This window comes from Schistocerca gregaria, chromosome 2, assembly GCF_023897955.1.
Source record: "Schistocerca gregaria isolate iqSchGreg1 chromosome 2, iqSchGreg1.2, whole genome shotgun sequence".
NCBI classification, from domain to species: domain Eukaryota; kingdom Metazoa; phylum Arthropoda; class Insecta; order Orthoptera; family Acrididae; genus Schistocerca; species Schistocerca gregaria.
In genome coordinates, this window is record NC_064921.1 from 514,353,019 (window position 1) to 514,358,096 (window position 5,078).

Consider the following 5,078-nt stretch of genomic DNA (forward strand, 5'->3'; position numbering starts at 1 on the left):
TTAAAAATATGAGTTTCAGTACGTTTGGAAACCCAGCATCCTAAGGAAATGAAATAAAGGATGAAAAGTTTTATGACAATATTTCATTATGATAACATTTTCAAAGCTAAATCTTTGAAAATTTGTATTTGGCTTCTCTCTTAGAAATTAAAAAAAAACGTGTTACACTATTTTTGGAAATTAAACCCCTAATAGTTTGGAAGAGGAGATAAAAGTTATTGAGAAAATATTCTGTTACATTAAAAGAGTCTTAAAGCTAAATTGTTATTTCACTTTTTGGTTGGATATAAGGAAATTTTTGTGCGATTATCCAAAAAGGCAAGAGTGACGAAAATCTGCGACTCCAGTTACAGAATCGCTTGTTGGTCAGAAGTACATTTGGAGAAAACCATGATTCTGTGGGTTTAATCAATGTGAAAAGTTTAGATGATGTTGCAATTTGTGAATTAAAAGAAATCTGTTTAATAGACGCTAAGACAAATTGGCTTTGTGCTAACTGCATAGAAAAAGAAAAGATTCTTTAATACATTAGTTTTTCTGTAGAGCTAACATATTTATAAAATTACATTTATTTTAATTATTCCGCAGACGCGAGCGAGGCTGTAGGGGCTAAGTTAGTATGAATAAAATGTGGCGACAACTCTTGAGTTCAACAAATTTTGAACGAAAACGTTCTTGTGAGTCTTGGTGTACAAACCCAATGACGACTTTAAAGTGAGGATCTAGCAGGAAAGAAAGGACCTCAGTTACTGACATTTGTAAGAAATCCGAAGCCAGTAATATTGCACTTTAAACAAACTTCTTAGAACCGTAATTGTGGCTGGCTGCTGTTTCAAGATAAGCTTGTGACGACGTTCGGGCCGTTTACGCCCTAGGTAACATCTGTCCGCTATAGATACGAAGAAGATTGCGCGGAATCTTAACTGAAAAAAAGTTAAGGTCCCACCGAGATTTGAACTCGGATCGCTGGATTCAGAGTCCAGAGTGCTAACCATTACACCATGGGACCTGTGGTAACTACAGCGTTCCCTCAGTGAATTCATCGTAATGTACCCTCTGTTTATACTAGAAAATGTCACTGTGCCTTGCGCAAAGTGTCGCACAGTGCCGCGCAGATGTGGCTTAAAGAGTTCACAGGTGGGGGCGGGTGAGTTACGCACCCAGCCGCCCGCACTGACAGCGAGAGAGGCGCACAGCTCTCTGCAACCGCGCACTGCATTTGGGAAAGCAGAGGGGAAGATCCTTGCATATCTTACTCTCGTAGTTGTCGTAATGGTTAGTCAAACAAGTACGCAATTTCAAAATTTCATCCACTGGTGCATAGTGACGAGGAAAACACGGCAAATGCCATAATCCGATTTCCTAGAGACTTCACTCAGTGAAAGTTGTATCAGAATAAGCGAACATGTTTCTCAGCATATCCGTAGATATTCGACGGTTTCTGGTAAAGCCATAGTCACAGTTTTCGAAGTAATTTAGAAACCCTTTAGCGCATGATAATCTGAGTCGAAATCGTAGCGTCGCGGGATCTCACTTTTGCGCCCCGTTTTCGAAAACCTGATTAATTCTTTTATCTATTTCATAAATTTTTTTAGTTTATCTTTACACAATCGTAGAAGGTTGGTACACGAATATTTCTTATCAAATTGAGGGATAGATGCGCACTATATTAATTTTAAAACAAATAGGTTTCATAAGTGCACACATTTATTATATACTACACGAGTGTATAGATTTTCTGGGATTACAAACATTCTAATTTCTCATATTCTTATATTCTATTCTTACATCAATTCTTAAATTAATTTTCTATTCTTATGTTTATTCTTCAGGAAGATTTAGTGCATTCCCGTGGACGATACCGGTCGTAGAAACATTCGATACATAGAAATCCCTTGACCCTGAGTTCATAAGCGAAACACGTATGCCTATTTACACATAGAATCCTTTTTTGGGGTATCTTTGGCATAGCGGCAAGGTGGATGCCAGAATATGGTTATCCAGCGTGGTACCCTTAAACGGCTTAGGGTGCTACTAATGAAGCTCATGCAGCCGTGGTTGGAATGCACTATACCTTTTTCTTTTAGAGCTGTCATCTGAATCTGATGGCTAGAAAACAGTCATACCTGGTCGGGAGAAATTCTCCCAATAGATAAGAATAATACGTTATTACTAATCATCTGGAGAAGTATTGGCTAAAAAAGTGACATATTTTAAAGCGCTGCTGAAAAGATGTAAGGCTTGCACAACACATCGCATCGACAGTTGACGGAAACCAGAAATTAATAGAAATGAGGTCTTCCTGACAAATTCAACTGCAAAGCTAAGTTCCTAGGGATGGGAGGTTGAATCATCGTAACAGTACACAAGAATCTTAAATCAGCTGCAATGAGAACTGAGTGTGTATACGAAATAGCTGAGGCGAGAACAGTTATGAGGAACAGGATAGAAGTTGTGGTGGGACTCTTTTGTCAGCCACCACACTCATCTGCAGAAGTAATAGAAATTAAGAGGAATGATGAATTCACAATTACTTATGTTCCCAAGCTACGATGAAATAGATGGCGCAGATCTTAACTACACCCCAATATATTGAGAGAATATCCATTCAATAAGTGAAAACAGATGGTATATCTATATTCTGTTCTACAGATTCTCAAGGAAATATGGCAAGGGTATCCTTCCCTGATTACAAATATGCATAAGGCAGAAAATGTGACACATATCTTTTATCTTGAAATGCAAGTAACATATTAAAGTTTTAGTATGTACACACAATTACTAAATTTTGGCGTGTGCTACTTTCGTTGCCCGAAGGATATCCAGGCAATATTCCGTTTCCACTTTGGACAAGAGTTTATCCTTATGACTAAAGAGGATTATCCTTATGACGTCAGTAATTCTCCGCTGTAGTGCTGCATTGTCGTTCAGTGGTATTTGGATAACCGGTTCCTTCACATAACACCGAAGGAAGAAATCGAATGATGTTATGTCTGGGGATCGCCGAGGCTAGTTAATGGAACCACCAAGCTCGATCCATCTTCCCAGAAAGATTGTATGTAAATAATCACAAAGTAACAGTAAATATGTATGTACCCAAGAACTTGATTACGTCACATGAAATTCAAGATGAGAAGTATTTGTGTGGGTGCTATATTTTATGCCTTATGAATGTTTGTAACCAGGAGAAGACTTCTGTGACATCCTGTGTATTGCATATATTTACGGAAATAGAACATGGAATAGTTGAAATTCTGGAATATATATTTTTTAAAGTTAGTACCAAATTAATCCCTAACATGTATTTTATAAACACTGAAGTTCATTAGGTTGTAATTAGGCCATTGTGGCCATGCATTATAACAGAGAAAGCAGTTTACGAAACTTACTTATTGGTTCAACTAAAATAATTCGTCGACGGGCTGGGAGTTGATGTCTAAAATTTTCTTTTAGCTATTCTTACCTTGTAATTTATTAATAGTTACATTTTTAGATTTTTTACTGCTGGTAACAAATTATTAAAAGCGTGTGTTCTTGAATAAAAGACGTATATGTGGAACAAAATAACTGACTTCCACTTTTTATATACATTACTATTATTTATTTTATTGCGTTTCGTTGGAAAAGGAGCTATATTACTTACGACAAATTTCATTCAGGAATAGATGTATTGGGAAACAGTAGCTAGAATTCCCAGTTCCTTGGAGACACCTCAACAAGAAGTTCTTGAATTTCCACCTAAATAATTATTATTAGACGCTTTTGTGCTAGGTATTTTTTGGCTTGTCTTGATCAGTTATATTCCCACCCCTTCACCCCCCCCCCCCACACACACACACACACACAAAAATCATGCCATATCGCGCTATGGAATGAAGGCAAGGGAGGTATGCTAACGTTTTTGGTTTTATACTGCCGACGTCTGACAACATCCGCATTGCAAATACATCTTTATTTAGGCAATAGCAGTAGTTTTACCATATGCTCTTCCCAACTAAATGTATTATCATGTTATAATCCCATGAATTTATAACAGTTGAACTCATGTACTTTTTTGGCATTGTATTTTATTCATACGATAGGTGTAGATTTCTTAAAAGTTCTGAAATGCGTGTACTGTGTAATTTCGAAGTTTAAAATGTGTAATTTGCTGGGAAGTATTTACTAATGTTCTTGAAAATTTCTTTAACAGAGTTTTCTAATAGTAGCCTTTAGTTTGCTATTTATCAGACTGTTTGTATCATGTGCAAGCAAAATCAAATTTAGCACTTAGTAATATTTTTGAAGTACAGTCATAAACTTACACAAGAAACAGTGAAGGTCCTAATATGGAACCTTGTGAGGCACAGCATACAATCAGTTCTTAGCTGGATGACAGCAAATATATTTATACAAGTCTGTTTTCTGTTGACACCCTTTGTTTCCTAGCAGTTACACGAAGGAAAGCAATTGCATGAGAGAGTTATACCTTCCTGCCCTTCCAAATCTATCAGTAATCTGAGTCAAACGAGAATAAAATAAGAAAATGTACAGCATAAAAATCGGAGCTCTCCAAACGCTCACCATTCTCCCTTCTAGGGTGGGGATGAAACATTTTAAAAAAAAAATCTGCTAGAGAAGATACGTTTGAGCCATTTGTCATCGTCTATTATGACATTCTAAAATTATAATAGATCAGAATATACAATGAACATGTAATAAATGAACTAATCGATTAAGTTCATTATGGCTGTATGTGTAATAGCTGTCTCAATATCGGAACCGTTGAGAACTCTGAATTGTGACTTTCACAATATATCATTCGTTGTCATATGACTCAGTGGGAGCTCATCCCCTGAACAAATATGCATAGAAATAAACTGTATACTGCATGTAGAACTCGATGGGTTTTGAAAAAGCTTTTGACAGTATACACTGAAAATCGTTGTGGAATATTGTAATCCTATAGGAAACTTCTGATCACCTGTTTCCTGTCCTGACCCACATCTGGGTTCGAGTTGTTCCACAAGTATAAAAGATTGGAACACCTCTTGAAACCTCCCCTTAGAAACATTTATGAATGACTTTGGTGATAAACC

General features: G+C 36.7%; 1 non-coding gene across 1 annotated transcript; it reads right to left on the reverse strand.

Moving 5' to 3' along the window:
* Positions 1-937: 937 nt before the first annotated feature.
* Positions 938-1,009, reverse strand: Trnaq-cug (transfer RNA glutamine (anticodon CUG)). Its single transcript has one exon. It is a non-coding gene; the product is annotated as a tRNA-Gln (tRNA).
* Positions 1,010-5,078: the final 4,069 nt, after the last annotated feature.